The 21,887-nt window shown below is 42.2% G+C and overlaps 1 protein-coding gene across 3 annotated transcripts in view; it reads right to left on the minus strand.

The window, feature by feature from the left end:
* LOC126414911 (epidermal retinol dehydrogenase 2) overlaps positions 1 to 21,887 on the minus strand; it is a 288,608-nt gene that overhangs the window by 39,670 nt on the left and 227,051 nt on the right. The gene's annotated exons all lie outside the window — the stretch shown is intronic.

Below are 21,887 nucleotides of genomic sequence, written 5' to 3' on the forward strand. Positions count from 1 at the left end.
GTCTCTACAGTCATTACACGAACAGTCGATTTGGGCAGTTGCAAAAGGGTTTAAACGTCCCTGATGAATTTATTTGGTGAAATCCAGTGGGAAGTCCACGTTCGAAGTCACTGAGCTCGCCTGACCAATCCACTCTGCTGTGACTGCTTCTCTGCTGCCAACACAGTACTCCCCCGACTCCTATACTCGCAGGTCCGCCACTCTTGACATATGGTGATCTGTTCCGAGTTGCATAGATAATTTTGGTCAGATTGTTTATGTAAAATGGCTAGTTAGATGTAAGTGTGGGTCTCTTGGCCTTAACGTTCCAGGATAAATAAAATAAAAATGTAGAGGGTGATCAGAAATTTTCCATTTGAGGGCATGGGTGCAGCCTTATATGCAAAGTAGCGTGACTTCGATGCGGATATGTAAGCACCGACATATAGCAGCAAAACAAATTAATTAATTTCTTATTGTTGGATTCCAACAGGGTAAAAGCACTATGAATGCTATTGTAAGTAGGCTGTTTATGTTTTCTTATTGGCAACGTTACGTAGCGCTATGTATAAAAATCACTGGCTGTGCTGTGTGCAGTCTGTGTCTAGTTTGCATTGTTGTCTGCCATTGTAGTGTTGGGCAGCTGGATGTGAACAGCGCGTAGCGTTGCGCAGTTGGAGGTGAGCCGCCAGCAGTGGTGGATGTGGGGAGAGAGATGGCGGAGTTTTGTAATTTGTCATGAACCGCTATATATATTATGACTATTAAGATAAATACATTGTTTGTTCTCTATTAATATCTTTCATTTGCTAACTATCCCTATCAGTAGTTAGTGCCTTCCATAGTTTGAATCTTTTATTTAGCTGGCAGTAGTGGCGCTCGCGGTATTGCAGTAGTTCGAGTAATGAAGATTTTTGTGAAGTAAGTGATTTCTGAAAGGTATAGTTTAATGTTACTCAGGGACATTCTTTTGCAGGGATCTTTGATAGTCAGATTAGGACTATAGCGTAGCCTGGTGGTTTCGTGACATATTTGAAACGTCCCGTCCCCTTTGAACAATTATACATGACTGTGCTTAAACTGACACACAATATTTTTTAGCGCAACGCAATCTGACTATCAAAGATCCCTGCAAAAGAATGTCCCTGAGTAACATTAAACTATACCTTTCAGAAATCACTTACCTCACAAAAATCTTCATTACTCGAACTACTGCAATACCGCGAGCGCCACTACTGCCAGCTAAATATAAGATTCAAACTACGGAAGACACTAACTACTGATAGGGATAGTTAGCAAATGAAAGATATTAATAGAGAACAAACAATGTATTTACCTTAATAGTCATAATATATATAGCGGTTCATGAAAAATTACAAAACTCCGCCATCTCTCTCCCCACATCCACCACTGCTGGCGGCTCACCTCCAACTGCGCAACGCTACGCGCTGTTCACATCCAGCTGCCCAACACTACAATGGCAGACAACAATGCAAACTAGACACAGACTGCACAGAGCACAGCCAGTGATTTTTATACATAGCGCTACGTAACGTTGCCAATAAGAAAACATAAACAGCCTACTTACGCTATAAATGAGCTTATCCATAAAATACGCTCCACGTTAGATAAGGGTAGAAAGGTCACAGCAATATTCTGTGATCTAACTAAAGCTTTCGATTCGGTGAACCATGCGTTACCCCTTCACAAATTACATATGTATGGAATCGGGGACACTTCTTTAAAATGGTTTAGCTCTTACCTTTCAGATAGGAAACAAAGAGTAATTTTAACTTCACATGGAACCAATTATTCCTCAGACTGGAAAACAGTTCCCCAAGGAGTCCCACAAGGTTCGATATTGGGTCCCTATCTGTTTCTTTTTTACGTTTCTATTGCTGTTCATTCAATCTTATTTGCTGATGATACACCAGTTCTAATTGAAAATGAGGTATCTGAAAGCATTCCAGAAAAAGCCAAAAATACTTTAGCAAAACTCGAAATTTGGTTCCATCAAAAGGGGGTTAAAACTAAATTTAATTACAACCAAAATGATGCAATTTGAAGCTAAATCAGTAGAAAGGTATCACAGAAGCAAACCACTTGAAGTTCTTAGGCCTAAATCTAGATAAAATTTAAATTGGAAGGTACACATATATTACTTAGCAAAGAAACTGAACAGCTTGGCATTTGCAATGTGTATTTTGTAAGGTGCCACAAACATGGATACCACAAAGATAGTTTATCAGTGCTACTTTGAGTCAGTTATTCGTTATGGCATAATCTTCAGGGAAAATTCCGTAAATGTCACTAGGCTCCTAGTATTACAAAAGAAAATAATTAGAAACATTTGTGTTGCAAAAAAACGATAATCCTGTCGACTACTGTTAAAAAATGTAATAACACTATCTATTACCTCACTTTACATATATGAGGTGGTGGTGTTCTTATATAAAAATCAACATACACTAGACGCTTTCCGTTTTGACCACAACTACAGCACTCGCCACTGAGATAATTTCAAACTTCCAACACATCGTTTAAAACTTTATGCCCAAACACCAGAATATATGGGGTTAAAAATTTTCGATAACATAAAAGGCAGTAATATATTTAAGATGGAGCTTGGTTCACTGAAAGGATTGCTCTTTATTCTTCCGGTGGAAAAGTGTTATTATTCTGTCGAAGAATTCATTGAGGACAGCTTCACAGACTGAACACAGGGATTGTTACACATGTATTATTTTATGTACTTGTGTAGCTGTAACTTAGAAATGTAAAATACACTACTGGTCATTAAAATTGCTACACCAAGAAGAAATACAGATGATAAACGGGTATTCATTGGAGAAATATATTATACTAGAACTGACATGTGACTACATTTTCACCCAATTTGGGTGCATAGATCCTGAGAAATCAGTACCCACAACAACCACCTCTGGCCGTAATAACGGCCTTAATACGCCTGGGCATTGAGTCAAACAGAGATTGGATGGCGTGTACAGGTACAGCTGCCCATGCAGCTTCAATACGATAACACAGTTCATCAAGAGTAGTGGCTGGCGTATTGTGACGGTGGCTGGCGTATTGTGTCGAGCCAGTCGATCGGCCACCATTGACCAGACGTTTTCAATTGGTAAGAGATCTAGAGAATATGCTGGCCAGGGCAGCAGTCGAACATTTTCTGTATCCAGAAAGGCCCGTACAGGACTTGCAACATGCGGTCGTGCATTATCCTGCTGAAATGTAGGCTTTCGCAGGGATCGAATAAAGGGTAGAGCCACGGGTCGCAACACATCTGAAATGTAACGTACACTGTTCAAAGTGCCGTCAATGCGAACAAGAGGTGACCGAGACGTGTAACCAATGGCAACCCATATCATCACGCCGAGTGATACGCCAGTATGGCGATGACGATTACACGCTTCCAATGTGCGTTCACCGCGATGTCGCCAAACACGGATGCGACCATCATGATGCTGTAAACAGAACCTGGATTCATCCGAAAAAATGACGTTTTTCCATTCGTGCACACAGGTTCCTTGTTGAGTGCACCATCGCAGGCGCTCCTGTCTGTGATGCAGCGTCAAGGGTACCCGCAGCCATGGTCTCCGAGCTGGTAGTCCATGCTGCTGCAAACGTCGTCGAACTGTTCGTGCAGATGGTTGTTGTCTTGCAAACGTCCCCATCTGTTGTCTCAGGGATCGAGACGTGGCTGCACGATCCGTTACAGCCATGCGGATAAGATGCCCGTCATCTCGACTGTTAGTGATACAAGGCCGTTGGGATCCAGCTCGGCGTTCCGTATTACCCTCCTGAACCCACCGATTCCATATTCCGCTAACAGTCATTGGATCTCGACCAACGCGAGCAGCAATGTTGCGATACGATAAACCGCAATCGCGATAGGCTGCAATCTGACCTTTATCAGTCGGAAACGTGATGGTACGCATTTCTCCTCCTTAAACGAGGCATCACAACAACATTTCACCAGGCAACGGCGGTCAACTGCTGTTTGTGTATGAGAAACCTGTTGGAAACTTTCCTGATGTCAGCACGATGTAGGTGTCGCCACCGGCGCCAACCTTATGTGAATGCTCTGAAAAACTAATCATTTGCATATCACAGCATCTTTTTCATGTCGGTTAAATTTCACGTCTGTAGCACTTGATCTTCGTGGTGTAGCAATTTTAATGGTCAGCAATGTACAATGAAAACTTTTGTATTTCTCTTAAAAATGAGAAAAAAATTTCTTTTTGTGAACCTTGACATGTTTCCTGTACATCAAATCAAATGATTTGAAAATTGTACGTAGTGAGATGAATAAATCATATTTCATATATCACATAGGCAAGGGGTTAGTGTGACATTCGTGTCTTGACGACATGCGTGCAGTAAATGCGGAAACGTGAACTACGGTGACGTTATTACCAAATGCGTCCAAACAGGGCTGTCGAACGACGTCCATTGGAGAATGGAGAATGTGTTTGAGGCAGCATGTCTATCGAAAACCACCGTTGTGGAATGGTGCGCGGCAAGCGGTGCTGCTGCTTCACGATAATCCACGTCCCCCGTCGCAAATGTCGTAACGCAGAAGCTACGCCAATTCAAGTGGGAGACACTCGAGCACCCGGCCTGTAGTCCTGATCTTTCCCCAGGCGATTATCACGCCTTCGGTTCCCTAAGAAAGGCGCTGATGCGTCGACGCTTCCTGTCGCACTGGGATGTGCAGCAGGGAGTTATGGACTACGTCACGCAGGACGACACGGTTTTTTTACCAAACCTGGTGCTTCGGTGGGATGATTGCCTCAATGCTCACTGCGATTTTGCCTTCATACCGATTTTTGACTGTACACACTTGGAATGGAAACTTTTTGATCGCCCTTTGTATGCAGCTGATCCAAGCAGGACGCATAAATTGTACTCTATGCGGCAGTGAATGGCAAGAAGTAAGAAATTACAGACAGTCGCAAGTCACTCTGTAGACGAGAAAAAAAAGTCATTTTGAAGCGACTGGAGCTCATCAGAGGAACACTTTCTCCTCAGCCCCCACATTTTAATGACAGCCTCAGTGAGGAAGCTTTCTGATCTGTAGCGAGTACCACGGGGGAGAAAGTGCTGCTTGCGCGAGTTTCGCTATTATACCGGCGGAGAAATTCCCAGCGGGGTCCATCTTCCGACTCGCTGCTCGAAGACGCGGAAACCTAAGACTGGCGAGCGTCGTAGCTGTAGGTCTACCGGTAAAAAAGAAAGCAACTCACATTTTACATTCACAAGCGCTGTACAAAGCCAGGATTTGATATCACATGTCTTTAATGGTCAGATTTATCTTATGGCCTTTGGACAATGCTCTAGAAGGGATTTTCATAGCTTGATCGTTAGGAGCTAATTGTAAGGCTGTTTATAAAGGAAGGATGATGGAATTGTTTCCATCTGATAGACGAAGAAAACCGTTTGCTTTGATGCGATCGATAGCGTGCAGTTATTCTGGCTTTTTTGTTCCACTTCTTATCATTGTTTTCAACAGTGCAACTGTGCACAACATGTCTGTGTTAAGTAGCTCCTCGCCACACGAACATAAACGGATTATGCGCCGACACCTTTGAGAACATAACTTAGCACTTTAGTCATATGACGTACGTACGAGACTTAGTGGCTAGTTTAGTGGGGGTTGTATTGAATATGTTGTGGGGCAGGAAGGAAAGAAAAATTAACCGTTCATTGATGGACGCAGGGCGTGATTGTCTTCGTTAGGCACGCCAGACGCGGTTTACATTGTGTTTGGTGCACGCTTCGAAACGAGCTGGCGCCATTGCAACGGAATGTGCTGCTCCTGACGATTTGCGACTGTAGCGCTCCCGAGCGACAGTTGTCTGTAGTATCTGGCTCACAAATCATAGTGTTTACGAAAATGGACGCGTGTAAAATTCCTACGTCAGATCTGTTAAAACGCACATTTACCCCCTTGTTCATGTGCTAGTCTTATCTGCCTGTGGAAAACTTCAGTATCCATGAACATGTTATAAGGCAAAAAGGAAAGTTAGGAAGGAAAATTACGGTTTAACGTCCACAAAAGGAAAGACCCACGTCCAGTCAGTAAGGACATCAGCTTATAAACGTTTCATTGTAGGTAGTGTGTTACATGTTAACAATAACCTTCCACAAAAGATAAGTTGTTTTGTTATTCTCCCTCTTTTAGCAATACATGGAAGTCCTTCTTGCTAGATCACAGCTTCGATTCAGTAGCAGAATTCGCAGGACATGTGGGATGGAAGACTTGAAAAAACGAAGTGCAAAATATCCTGGTGCAAGTAGCGCAAGAATCTCTCTTGTAGATAAATAAAAAAAGCCGGACATGTGGGATGGAAGACTTGAAAAAAAGAAGTGCAAAATATCCTGGTGCAAGTAGCGCAAGAATCTCTCTTGTAGATAAATAAAAAAAACATTTATTTACTGCAGTATTACAGTTACGTGTTCTGTATCTCATGTAAGTGTGGAAACTTTACGTTACTGCCGATAAATTTGAAGAGCTGACTGGAAACATACAGCTGATAAATGTAAGTTACATGTGCAGAACATGCTGTGTCAGAGTTAAATATTGCAAAAAGTTTTTTCAGCTATTAGGAAGCGAAAAAATTTCTCCGTAGATTATAGGAGTAAGCATGGCAGCACACATACCAGCCGAAACAAGTGTGACAGCTGAGATCGTAGAAAGTTCTATTGCGCATTGTCACTTTGTTCCTAAATATAATATACAGTTGTTAAAAATATTGTATCGAATGTGTCATCGCTGTTTTTATGATGCCTCTGAAATTGTTAGTAAATGTGTGACGGTTTTATCTAATTACGTTGCGTAAAGTATACTGTGTTAAAAGTAAATTTTGTGACCTGTTCTTTTCTCACATGGTCCCACTGAACAAGTGCGTAAGTAAGTCTCAAAATTTTCTTTAATTGCTTGATGTAGCTCCGTTTTTTGTAATTCTCATTTTGTTTTAATGAGGATAGGCCTATAATCATTTTAATTTTAAGAAAATTAGAAAAATAGCTCACTCAAAATTTTCAAATATTGTCACAATATTTTTCTGCGTACTGAACAAACGAAACTCAAAACTGTGTAAATCTGTGACAAAGTCATAGCTGTGTGACAAACGAAGGCTAGACAAGCTTTATTTATTTATTTATTTATTTCGGATGAATCTGAAATCATTTTATCTGCCTTAGACCTCATGTCACCGTTGTCCGGAGTTGTGGCGGCAACTCTCTGGCAATTAGTATTCCATATTATGAGCACCTCACTGCATATAAAAACTTTGTTCCCATCAAAATCAAAATATAAAGGTTAAACGATGAGGCGAGGGGAAATTGAAGAGCAGCTATTCGTATCTTCGAAAATGAGTTCTTAGCAGAAAACATCCACACCACAGTAGCATTGCTGGAATTCGTGGACGCTTACGAGAAACAAGGATTTGCCTCCTCAGCATGTTGGTGGTGGTAGGCGTGAGGTGAGGGTGCCAGATTTTGAGGGTGAAGTGATCCGCAGGTTTAGTGATGAAATTTCAAGTGACACGCGTGCTATAGCCCATGCTATGTTGGTAGGACAGGTTCATATGGTTCAAATGGCTCTGAGCACTATGGGACTTAACTTCTGAGGTCATAAGTCCCCTAGAACTTAGAACTACTTAAACCTAACTAACCTAAGGACATCACACACATCCATGCCCGAGGCAGGATTCGAACCTATGACTGTAGCGGTCGCGCGGTTCCGGACTGTAGCGCCTAGAACCCTTCGGCCACCCCGGCCGGCCTGTAGGACAGGTATCAGTAGAATATTGCAACAGTACGATCTAAATGCGTAGCATCTTCAAGGGGTGGAGGTTTTAGGACGATCTGATTACCCACATCGCATGCAGTTTGTTGCAGTGGTTCGTGCACCCGTGAGTAAATGATGTTGGCTTCCACAGAAGTTTTATTTACAGATGAAGTTTTCTTTAGGTGAGAACGGTATGTTAACAGCAGGAAGACATGGAGTATGACAACCCGTATGCAGTCGGTGTCAGATCGCGCCAACGAAGGTTCCCCATAAACATGTGGGCGGGAATTGTGGATAACCCTCTTCTACGACCTGTAATACTTCCACATAGACGAAGTGGAGCAGCTCACTCACAATTGCTGCAGGCCACACTTCCCGAACTGCTGGTCAATCTAGCGCTTGCTGAGTGCAAAAGTCTCTAAATCCAGTATGATGGAGCCCCGGCACTCTTCATTGTTGATGCGCGAGCACAGCTAAGTGTCGACAGTGGCGTTCGCCTGAATTGACGCCCCTCGATTGCTTTTTCTGGGCACATGTCAAGAATGTGGTTTACTTTAATTGCTACTAGAGCTGAACTAATAGCCCAAACCACTGATCCAATCCTCCATATCCGACAGAATACTGACGTGCTCTCCAAGAGTTGGCCGGGCAATGATACGGTGTGCAGTATGTACTGAAGTACGGGGCGGTTTGTTCCAACCATTCCTGTAAATTACTGTCAGCATATGACTAATAATAATAAACGGTAATTTTTGTGGAATTGTAGGTATTCATTACTGTAACCTGAAGGATATGTTTCGACTTATGTTCCTTATTAAAAATGATCTCTCTTCGTGTCACCACCATTTCTCAAAATTTGCCAGTGACGTCCTGAAACACCTATATTGTTAAATAGACCGCACTTGGATAGCAATCAGAAAATTTAGATATCAGTGCCGATAAACGCGTTTTTGAGACTGTTTGATTGTTGCTCAGTGAATCATGGAGCCGGATTGATAAGATAAGAAAAGGGGAGGTTCGCCAGAGGATCTGCGAGGAAAGGAATATATAAAAAATGGCTCTGAGCACTATGGGACTTAACTTCTGAGGTCATCAGTCCCCTAGAACTTAGAACTACTTAAACCTAACTAACCTAAGGACATCACACACATCCATGCCCGAGGTAGGATTCGAACCTGCGACCGTAGCGGTAGCGTGGTTCCAGACTGCAGCGCCTAGAACCGCTCGGCCACTCCGGCCGGCAAAGGAATATATAGAAAATACTGACAAGAAGGGACAGGAGGATAGGACATGTGTTAAGACGTCAGGGAACAACTTCCGTGATACTGTGGGGAACCATAGCCGGCAAACTGTAGGATGGTGCCGAGGAGACTTACGGTCCTCGCCACGAACTTTTGAATTCACTATACTCGACTTGTCCGCCACACTTCGCGAACGCTCGGCTCCGTGAAGGATCCACTGGATATCAATATGTAATTGGGAAGGTATCCACTGAAAATCTTAACTTTGTCGTGTGCTATCGAGAGCTTGCATTGATTTACACGCGCAGTCAAGAATTATTAAACTCGTCTGAAATAGTTACTCCCGCACCGGAGATGACCTGTAGTATCACGTGCTGTGCCGTACGCACCACGGCCTGTCTTTCTCGTGGGCCTCGCTGTAGGGGAAGACAGGGATTAGAATATATCCAAGACATACCCGACAACATTGGATGTAAGTGCTCCTTGAGATGGAGACTTCGGCACAGGAGAAAAGGCTGTGGCGGGACCCTTCAAACCAGTCTGAGAATTGATGGCCCATAAAAAAAATAGGAACAATAGTTCGCACGTTCTTAGATATGGAACAGTGCTAAAAGCCGACCACAGAAGTGTGTTCTGTTTTCAGTTTCTTTCTTCTGTTTTCAGTTCCTTTCCCCTCCTCCTTTTCGAAATAGTGCTGGATTCCTCGTCACAGTTGGTTCTTATGAGCGGTAATCTCTCGGCCGGACTCAATCGAATTAGTCACTGCTATTGTCTAGAAGAGCAGATCTCTCTAAGTTGGCACTAATTTCACTTTTCCCGTAAGTATTTATCATAGCTTTCCTGTATATTATTAACTATTTTCATGGTAAAATCGCAGTAATGGGGGAATTATTTTTGCCGTATTCTTCAACATGGCCCGCAACAAGCAGTAGGACTGTTAATTTCTCCATGTGCTGATTCTGCAACTCTTTATCTAAGTAATGTAAAACCGTTCCAGATGCTGTTGAGAACTGATTTCACTACCGGTTTCGGCCTTTGTATATTAGATTCTTTTCAAGTGGTTCTGAAAAATTATGATGTAGAGAAGCAACGTCCAAGTGATAAAAGTGCAAGTTAGGTGGATTTGAAGTGTTATACACTCCTGGAAATTGAAATAAGAACACCGTGAATTTCTTGTCCCAGGAAGGGGAAACTTTATTGACACATTCCTGGGGTCAGATACATCACATGATCACACTGACAGAACCACAGGCACATAGACACAGGCAACAGAGCATGCACAATGTCGGCACTAGTACAGTGTATATCCACCTTTCGCAGCAATGCAGGCTGCTATTCTCCCATGGAGACGATCGTAGAGATGCTGGATGTAGTCCTGTGGAACGGCTTGCTATGCCATTTCCACCTGGCGCCTCAGTTGGACCAGCGTTCGTGCTGGACGTGCAGACCGCGTGGGACGACGCTTCATCCAGTCCCAAACATGCTCAATGGGGGACAGATCCGGAGATCTTGCTGGCCAGGGTAGTTGACTTACACCTTCTAGAGCACGTTGGGTGGCACGGGATACATGCGGACGTGCATTGTCCTGTTGGAACAGCAAGTTCCCTTGCCGGTCTAGGAATGGTAGAACGATGGGTTCGATGACGGTTTGGATGTACCGTGCACTATTCAGTGTCCCCTCGACGATCACCAGTGGTGTACGGCCAGTGTAGGAGATCGCTCCCCACACCATGATGCCGGGTGTTGGCCCTGTGTGCCTCGGTCGTATGCAGTCCTCATTATGGCGCTCACCTGCACGGCGCCAAACACGCATACGACCATCATTGGCACCAAGGCAGAAGCGACTCTCATCGCTCAAGACGACACGTCTCCATTCGTCCCTCCATTCACGCCTGTCGCGACACCACTGGAGGCGGGCTGCACGATGTTGGGGCGTGAGCAGAAGACGGCCTAACGGTGTGCGGGACCGTAGCCCAGCTTCATGGAGACGGTTGCGAATGGTCCTCGCCGATACCCCAGGAGCAACAGTGTCCCTAATTTGCTGGGAAGTGGCGGTGCGGTACCCTACGGCACTGCGTAGGATCCTACGGTCTTGGCGTGCATCCGTGCGTCGCTGCGGTCCGGTCCCAGGTCGACGGGCACGTGCACCTTCCGCCGACCATTGGCGACAACATCGATGTACTTTGGAGACCTCACGCCCCACGTGTTGAGCAATTCGGCGGAACGTCCACCCGGCCTCCCGCATGCCCACTATACGCCCTCGCTCAAAGTCCGTCAACTGCACATACGGTTCACGTCCACGCTGTCGCGGCATGCTACCAGTGTTAAAGACTGCGATGGAGCTCCGTATGCAACGGCAAACTGGCTGACACTGACGGCGGCGGTGCACAAATGCTGCGCAGCTAGCGCCATTCGACGGCCAACACCGCGGTTCCTGGTGTGTCCGCTGTGCCGTGCGTGTGATCATTGCTTGTACAGCCCTCTCGCAGTGTCCGGAGCAAGTATGGTGGGTCTGACACACCGGTGTCAATGTGTTCTTTTTTCCATTTACAGGAGTGTATGTTCACTTGAAAATGGCTTAATATAGAGGCCGAAACCGGTAATGGACTCAAATTTCTCAGCAGCAACTGGAGCGGTTTTTCTTTAATTTAACAGTTGGGTTTCTGTAGTGAAGCATGTGGACAGCCGCCACGAAATTATCGCCTTAGCTCTTCTGGTCCGCTAGTTATTATGTAAGTGATATGGTTAAACTTTCCCTACCACACACGTCTGACTGTGCAAGGACACTGCTTGCATCTCCACCTCTGCCAGTCCCTGACCGGAATGGAACTTTTCCAGTTGACGTAATGACTTTTTTATATAGAACTAGTTTGATGCCCTAAAAAATGCAGTCCTCTTTGTAATTCCATCTCCATCAGTGACAAGCGTAATTATTGCTTTCAATACAAATATTGCTTAAGATTCTGCATACTGAAGTTGCTAGTACATCTTACGTCAGTGGTTCAAGAAGTGGTTCACAGTTCGGGTCACTTATCATCTTGTTCCACATACATCTAATGAACAACCAATATGACGAAGTCACCAGAAACAGCAAACACACGAGACATCTTCGATATAAACTGCCCAAAACACATAATAATGACTAGAGACCCGATTATATGCATCATAAAAAACTAAAATACGCAGGCAAATATGCATGGGAAAAGCTTAAAAATGCATGAAAAGTGTCGAAATATGCAAAATCAAATAATAAAAAAACATGGTAGTTACTGCTTGCATTATACCTCAAAGTCGAACCTGTGCATATCAACTACGAGGAAAAGCGCCGGCCGCGCGAAAAATCGGTACATTTAGAACGCTGATATTTTCTGAATACTTTCTGGTAGAGGTTAGGAAGGGGGCCTTTCTGGGATTATTTTCTAAAAATTTGCAAAATGGGGACGCACACCGTGTTCCAAGAATTGTTCCTTCTTTGATACTGTTGTCGGTAACAAACGGATGCGATACGAGTGAGTCGCAGCGCAACAGTGAGTCGCAGCGAAACAATGGATATCTACAGGACCAACTTCGAGATGTATCGCATGCAGAGGGACACCCTCAAAAATTCCGTAATATTTTATTTAAAAAGCAACATACAATCATGAATTTTTTTTGAACAGCATTAACTTTTAATTAATACTACTGGATCAAGGCATCATTTACAATTTATTTTAAATTTTTCTGCTATTGTAATCATAAACGACCAAGCACTGTTCCAAATGTTCAGTATTAACCCATTAAGTACCAGTGTCCTATTTTGAGGACAGAGCACATATTTATTTATAAATATACAATAAATTATTAATTTGCAACTATTACTGTTCTACGTCATTTGTTGATGCTTTTTATAACAAATGTATGCTTACAGGAAATTACAAGCTATAAATCCTACCAGTAATTGATTATTGAATACTAAGGCACACTTTTCGTTATTACAGGTATTTACTTTATCGACAATTTAGTAATATTTGAAATATGTGGCAAAGATCTTTTTGTGATTATTTATAGTCAACAATGTGTCTTTTAAACTACTTGCATTGTTAGCTCAATTGGAGCTATATTCATTGTTTTCCATCGTTATAAAATTTGGTGTACTCGAAATAGGACACTGGGACTTGGTGTTATCATTTCAGTTATTTGTATTGCTGCACGTTCGAATATGAAACTCTGCTACTGATGATGTATTTTATTTTTAGAACGTGGTAATTTTTCTTTCATTTCACTTTATTTTATTTCATTTCATTTTATGTAGATTATAATGGCCTTCAGACGAGATAGTTACCTCACTAACGAAGAACTAGAAGAAATAATAAACAGTGACGCATTCTATAATGCGGTGTCATATGATCAGGACAATTTTGATATCACCGTATGTCCTCCTGAAGTAGACTGTATGACCGACGAAGAAGAAGGTCCAGACGATGTTACTGGAACTGTGGAAGTCTCAGATGTGCCAGGAGCTATTGAATTACATTATGTTGCATCAGAGAATAACGAAGAAACTGTATGTAAAACTTCACTACCAAGTACATCCGAAGTTTCCAGAAGTAAATCGAAGAAGACACGTCTTACTGATGAGAAAAGCAATTGGAAAAAGACACCTCCAGTTTATACAAAGCTGTCTCAAACTAGTGAGCATGACATCAGCACAAAGAGAGAGGAATTGAGGGAACAACTTTCTTCCTTGACTCCGAAGGAGATGTTTGAAGAACTGATGAACGAAAACATATACAAGTTCATAAAGAAGAAACTGTAAGATATGCAGTAAATATGAAGAATATGCAGGATTTTACCATCACAGTTGAAGAAGTGAAGGTCTTCGTCGGATTTCTTCTTTTTTCTGGCTACCATAAGTTCCCTGCTGAGAAGCTATACTGGTCTGAAGGTGAAGATGTTGGCATACCAATTATAAAGACAGCTATGTCAGAGAATAAATATCAGAAGTTGAAAACATTGCTTTATTTTCAAGATAATGACTTAGCTAATGAAAACAAACACGATCGCAGATTCAAAACCAGACGTCTCTTGAAAATGATAAATGAATCTTTTCAAAAATTTGGAATATTTGAGAAAAATTTGTCAGTTGACGAAATGATAGTCAAATACTATGGACGGAGTGGGCTGAAACAGTTTATCCGAGGCAAGCCTATTAGGTTTGGCTATAAGTTGTGGTCTCTTTGTGGAGCAAGTGGCTACTGTTTCAAATTTGATTTATACTGAGGAAAGGATTCAGAAGATACTGCAAGGGATGACCAACTATTGGGAGCACATATTTATTTATAAATATACAATAAATTATTACTTCACAAGCAAATAAATAGTTAAAGACCTGAATACAGTTGAGTATGCTATACGACACTGTTAGATCCCAGAGTCCTATTTTGAGGACGGCCATTATATCAGCATGTATAAATATTCTTTGGCTATTTTTGTACTTATTGTGGTTCATGCACTATGTACACTATAATTAAGGAATAAAAACTTCAATTTTTTAAAAAAATTTATTTGGGACTTAATGGGTTAAGATAGTATCTTCAATCACTTAAAACATTTTTGTAAGCAGAAAAGGACTGTTCTGCATCGACTGAGGTAACTGGGCAGTATTTCAATTTTGGTGCTATGTTGGTACTTACTGTTTCTGGTAAAAATTGATCCATTCCATTAATAAAACTATCAATTTTGCACAAGGTTCCAAAGCCTGGGTTATTGTTTAAAATGTTTTCAAACTTTTCTTTCAATTTTCTTGGGAATACCTCCGGCAATGAGGAGTTCACTAGAATAATTTTATTCATTAACTGAATAGGTTCATTTAACGCCAAACCTTGAGTTTCAAGCTTTTTTAATACCTGCAGGTATATGGGAAAAATGAGTGCTAATCACAGCAAAGTCTTTCTCAATACCAGAAACGTTAAAAGCTTCCTTGCACTGGCAAACTGCCAAAGCCTCTGCACTATCGAAGTCGTTTACTACTCCTCTAATGGCCTCGAAATATTCATGGTAAAATAACGCAGCTTCGACCCATGTAACCCGAGTTAGCACTGGTTCGGGAGGTAAAGATACATTTAGCAGCTTTCCTTTGTAGGTCTTGATGCGAGCAGGAGCCTTGAGAAACACTTTCATTGTGGATGAAATCAGTTTATTTACATTCACAAACGTGGAACGTACTTCTTCAGCAAGGCGATGTAATCCTTGAGCAAAGCAAGTCACCTGAATCAAATTTGGATAAAATATACGGACGGCATTTCCTGATTTGGTCATATATGATACAGAATCTGAAATAAACACAAACACCCTTTCATCTGCAGAAGATTCTGAAAATATTTTTCTAATTCCCTCATTCACAAATCTGGCAATCGTAGAATGATTTACTTTTTCAAGTTCTTTGCAGGCTGCTAAATAAGAAGAAGACGGCTCTTCTTTTAAAGCACCAGCAATTAAATTTGCCACATAACGGCTACAAGTGTCTGTAGTTTCGTCAACTGAAATCCAGATAATGCTGTCCTTCAGTTCATTGCGTATTTCTTCCAGAACATTTACGTAAATTGTCGGTATGCAATTTTTAAGCAATTTTGATTCATCTGGTATAATTTGGTTTAAGCAATATTTACGCAGGAAGCCTTTGAGAATAGGATTTATAAGTTTGTGAAGAGGAATATTGCTTGCTATGAATGCTTTACATAGATCCATGTTAAACCGACTATTTTTGGTTACCTTTGGACAAATCCCTGCTACTGCAACTTGCTATTGTCGGAAGTTGTTGTCGTGGTCCTTTCTTCTGCATTCCTGCGATACGAACACTTGTGCTGACATGCTGGTCTACTTGAACATTTTTTGCACGAAACGTTTTTCTCGCAAACTGGACAATATAAAACAATTCCGTCATATGTAAATGTGCCAGGATGGTCAGCTATACACGAAAGGACGTTTCTTTTTTCGGACGGCATGGCGCACAACATGTAACACACTACATGTCGTCGTAAACACGTTTAACTGTGTACAAGTAAATAGAAAGCTGAACTGAAACAATGGACGTGCGACTAAAAGCTTGCGTAGTGTAACTGTTGCCGACGGGTACGGTATGACAGCAGAGGGGATTAACCGCGGGTGCAGGAGCGTTGACTCTGTCTGCCTGTTCCTGTTCCTCTTCTGTAATGATTTCCCTGGGCAGTGACCTCTCGGTTAGCGACTGCACGCAGTTCCAGATTGCAGTCAATCTGTGAGACATCAAACGAAAATATGCATCGTCACTAGTTTTTAGTTAAAATATGCAGTAACCGGTGAAAAGGATATAAATATGCAAATACATATGCAGCATGCAAACGCCTATAACCCGGTCTCTAAAATGATTGTTTTAGAAGGAGCGAGTCATGTATTTCGTGCTGGTCGCAATGTGGCATCGAAATAAGATACCATATACTAACCACAGATATTAATTCAACATGGTACAGAATCGTGAATTGTGCCATTCTGATCAAGCTGTTCCAAGCACATGCTCAAGACTGAATGCATCCCTGTTGCAAGACAATATGCTCTGTGAAAATCAGACTTCAACGGATATAATATATGGGGCCTCTGGATTAGTAAGTGGCAACTCTAGTCACTAGGTCATGGCATCAGTCAAAAATAAGGTAACAGTAATGATCAATGCTAGCAATCAGCCAATTTACTCGTTACAGATTTGCGAAAAATAATTTTTGTCACGGTGTGCTCTAGTCTTAATCTCATCTTCACTAGGCACTAGGTAATCACATGTAGCGAAGAGATTTTTACGAATACACTGTCTGATCCAAAGTATGTTGTCACCTATTAGCGGACACTAATACGCGATGTACCCACCCTTCACCTCTATGGCGGCTTGAACTCTACAGGGGACACTTTCAATGAAATGATGAATGTCTGTTGAGGAATGGCAGTGTATTATTCCTCAAGAGCCGAAAGCAGAGAAAATAGTGATACTGGACTGAGAGTCTGAAGCGAGATCGACGTCCTGACTCATCCCAAACGTGTTCCGTTGAGTTCAAGTCGGGGCTCTGGGCAGGCCAGTCCATTGCAGTAATGTTACCGTCCACAAACCGTTGCCTTATGGCAGGGCGCATTGTCATGCTGATACAGTCATCGTCTCTCGAATGTTCCTCTCCTGTACACAGTACACAATGCTGTAAAATGTTTCCATATCCTTTCGAATTTAGGTTTTCTGAAGCACAGTAAGGGGTCTCACCAAAACCATGAATAAACACCCCCCATACCGGAACAGCACCTTCTCCGCACTTGACTGTTGACAGTACATTGTACAGTACACTGTATGGTGTCACAACCAGACTTAACGCATTGTCCCCCATATGAGAAGAAATTTAAAAAAATGAAATGATCGTATGGCACTGTTGGCCGGGAGGCTCCATCCGGGGAATTTCGGCCGTCGTGTGCAAGTCTTGTTTCAGTCGACGCTACATTGGGCGACTTACGTGCAGGTGATGAGGATGAAATGATGGTGAGGAGAACACAACACACAGTCCCCGAGCGGAGAAAGTCTCCAACCCGGCCGGGAAACGAACCCGGGCCTACTGCATGGGAGGCAAGCACTTTGCCACTTTTTTTTCATTTCACGAAACAGTAAGAAAAATGGCTAGCTTACAATGAAATAACATAAATAAGGTGACAGATAATTACAGTCACAAATTACAGTATTCATAGAATGAGAAATGGTATTCAGTCTTTAGCAGTAGCACACATTTAGCATCTTCACTGTCACTTTCAACTGGTGGCATTCTTCTTCTGCAGCCTGAGGCTCCTGAACATCATTTTCCAGACCCAAATTAATCATTCAGTAAATCCTTGATGTGTGTTCCTCAGTCTGCTCCAGGGTAAATTACGCGGATAGGAGAGTAGTCCCGGAGAGCAATATCGCAAAAAGTCTTTTACTGCCTTGTTGCCCGCCGGAGTGGCCGTGCGGTTTTAGGCGCTGCAGTCTGGAACCGAGCGACCACTGCGGTCGCAGGTTCGAATCCTGCCTCGGGCATAGATGTGTGTGATGTCCTTAGGTTAGTTACGGTTAATTAGTTCTAAGTTCTAGGCGACTGATGACCTCAGAAGTTAAGTCGCATAGTGCTCAGAGCCATTTGAACCATTTTGAACTGCCTTGTTATTTTTTGTCAGTTTCAGTCTTCTAAACGCATCCTTAGGGAGTTCAAGACTTTACTTTATAACAGACACCAGATGTTTGCCGTCATATTTTTGTATCTGCTGTACTATTGATTTATTTTTCATGTGTGTCTTGCAGGTGAGCATGTTATAGTCGGGAACGCGCCGCAGAAGCAGCGGGGCCTCTCCGCGGCACAGCTTGTGCTTCGTGGCCCAACCCATCCCCTCTCCACGAGGAATCCACGTGTTCCTAACGTATACCCAATCTATTGAAGACACTTCGGAGCATATTACCATATTTGTTATTGTGATTCTGATACTTATGTGTTTTGGCTCAAATGGCTCTGAGCACTATGGGACTCAACTGCTGAGGTCATAAGTCCCCTAGAACTTAGAACTACTTAAACCTAACTAACCTAAGGACATCACACACATCCATGCCCCGAAGCAGGATTCGAACCTGCGACCGTAGCGGTCACGCGGCTCCAGACTGTAGCGCCCAGAACCGCACGGCCACTCCGGCCGGCACTTATGTGTTTTCTCGAATTCATTTTCCATCTACGTCTTGTACTCAATATGTTCACCGCTCCAAATATTGTTAAAAATTTAACTTGTATATTTGCCAATTCACCAAATCACTGTGTTATTTTTGTCTCAGGGTAGTAACTTTCTTTTGGTCTGAAGAAAATGTTAGTCGGTACATTGTTTGCTCAAGTTCTTGTTATTTGAGCAATTTTCTCCCTGGTCCACCTCCAGTTGATAATCCATCTCCACATGTCTAACTATGAGGCACACTATCAACAAGGTTGCATTTGTTGCAGAGGTTATGTCACTTAAACCGATGGCAAACAGACACTCTTTAGTGCTGGTGATGTTATTGACCACCTTGTACCACGCTATTCTCGCGTCGGACGAAAGAACATCACTACTGATGTTTTTCCAGACTACATTCCATGCTATTCCAGTATATTTAGTTTCTATGTTATTTTTCGTTTCATGTTTCCGTCTTTCAGGTAAAATCGCCTTTGCTGTAACGTTTTTGGAGTTTAAAAGCTTTTTGCTGAGGTAGCTTAGTTCAAGATAAAACTCCATAATATGTTTTAGTTTAAAACTTATTTATATTTATCGGCGCCTCTACACTTTCTGGCCTGACAATGTCTTAGAGTTTTGCTGCAATGCACCCTGGATCGTTACACTCAGCTAAGCAGGCGGACTGAGAAGAAATAATTACCTAATGACAGTGTCTAGTACGCCTGAGTGAAGCAATATTTAGTTTTTTTATTTAAACATCTATGAAATGCAGCGTTGGATGAACCTTGCAGAAGAACAGGGAGGTAGAAATTACGCAAAGTCAACAGTGTTAGAATATTATGAAAGGACATGTACAAGTGTGAAAAGTTCTCTTGGCTGCAATTAGGTCTTTTGTCGCTGACCTGTAATAATAAATGTAAGTTTTATTGACGTATGTAGACTGAGTGTTCATTAAAGCGTAAAAAGTAATCTGCGTATTACGACAATGTGATTAGGAGATTCTCTTTCATTTTGGATAAAAAGAAAAAATAAATTCATTCATAAGAAGTTAGCAAATTAAATATTGAAGCTATTGGAAGCTATTCGTTCGTTTCTCGATTGTTTTAAAAGCCGTTTTGTGTGAAGTTGTAATTTACATATTACATTTATTAGGACCTGCAGTAATTTGTTTTTCGTGAAGTCCGATATTTTTTGAGTGCGATTATCACGAAAGTAGGATTCATTTCCTTTCACGGTCAAGAAAATACCAAACGAATTGTTGCCCTGCTAACTGTGGGCCGCAGCTATTTTGCAGCTTTAAAGAAAATCAAAGTCAAAACAATTATTATCATTATCCTCGATTTTCCCAAAAAGATTAAACCAAAGGTTGTGAGGCCCCAGTTCTCTTGTAGTGTCACTGCCAAAGAAAGAGTTCCGATAAATAATTTCTCGAAAACTTTAACGTTCTTTATTATCATATTCAGAATATAAAGCAGATTTCCAATAATTACGGGTGCTAATGTCATAAGTGGCGTCTCTGTTTACACAACATCGAGCGTCGCTTATCACTGACTACAGAAGTGTGTGGTTTTGAGGAGCTACTCGAACCGTTGTGACCCATTCTTTGTAATTCCTTATGCATTCCTTGTGTTAGCTGGGCTTTGAAACACACGAGTGATTCCTTCCACTGATTTCACCATCTTCGCAATGCTCGATGCTACCTGTCTGTCAGTATGTGAACTCTGCCTGGTCTTTATGTACCTGCGGTTGTTTCTTAAGGTTTCCACTTCAGTCACATCACCAACACTCTACCTGAGCAGCTTTAGAAGGGTTGAAATGTTCGTGACGGATTTGTTACTGGAGTGATATCCAATGACTAGTGCACATTCGAAGTCACCATCTCGTGTGACTGCTTTTCTACTGACAACACAAGACTCCTCACTTTCGTTTATACTGATCGGTCTGCCTCTGGGGACACCGTCACTCTGCTTTTTAAATAATATTTATACAGTCATTGCCTGTGGGGCTGCAAGATTTTTTACTCAATGTGTCATACTGTTGCCCACGCGCTTACGGTTTGCAGTTATTTACAAGTTTTACTGCTGTGAGGACACTTTTTGTGCCGCAACCTAGGGTGGTGATAAACATTTTCTTTGTACTTAGGACACTACTATGTGCAGTGCATGTATGTGTTCTATCGGCTCTCTGTACTAACAGTCTACTCATGTAATGCAGTTTGCAGTACTGTGTGTCTAATATTTAGCAAATACTACACTTGTAACAATGTGTTTATGTCCAGCAATGATTTGTACCTATTTTCAGTTAAGCAACTGTTTTATGTCCAACAATAATTTGTACTTACGAGGGCTATTCAAAAGTAGGGAACGTTTTGGCATTAAAAAAAATTAAGTACAAGAAATACATTTTATTACATACATCTGACAGAGCGACTGGCATACTACTTTTTCACATAGTCACCAAACACATTGAGGCACTTATCATAGCGGTGGACAAGATTTGAAATACCTTCGTCGTAAAATTCTGCTGCCTGAGACTTCAGCTAGTGAGTCACACCCGCCCGGAGTTCCGCGTCGTCGTCAAAGTGCTGCGTTGCAAGGCTGTTCTTCATCTTGGGAAACAAGTGGAAGTCACTTGGTGCAAGGTCGGGGCCATGGGGCGGGTGAGGGAAAATTGCCCATTTGATTGAAGCACATGGGAGTTTGCCGTGTGAGGTCGGGAATTGTCATGCAAATACAAAATTTTGGACGTCATCTTTCCTCAGCGTTTGTTTTGAACTGCTCTTCTAAGGCTGTGCAGAGTTTGACAGTACCGGGCAGAATTTATGGTTGCTCCACGTTCGAGAAAGTCAATAAGAAGCACACCTTAACTATCCCAAAACACTGTCGCCATCAGCTTCCTTGCTGACAAGGTTTGCAAACATTTTCTTGGTGTTTTTTTTTTTTTTTTTTGGGGGGGGGGGGGACACCTTGTGTCATCCCACTCCATGGAGTGTAATTTTGTCTCGCAATTGACGTGTTTTACCCAAGTCTCGTCACTGGTTACGATTTGATCCAGTAATCAATCACCATGTTTGTGGTAGGCCTCCAGAAATGTCATCGTTGCCCCATTTGCTGTTCTTTATAGTGCTCTGTAAGCATTTTGGGCAC

The sequence above is a fragment of the Schistocerca serialis genome, chromosome 1, assembly GCF_023864345.2.
Source record: "Schistocerca serialis cubense isolate TAMUIC-IGC-003099 chromosome 1, iqSchSeri2.2, whole genome shotgun sequence".
In the NCBI taxonomy this organism is placed as follows: Eukaryota; Metazoa; Arthropoda; class Insecta; order Orthoptera; family Acrididae; genus Schistocerca; species Schistocerca serialis.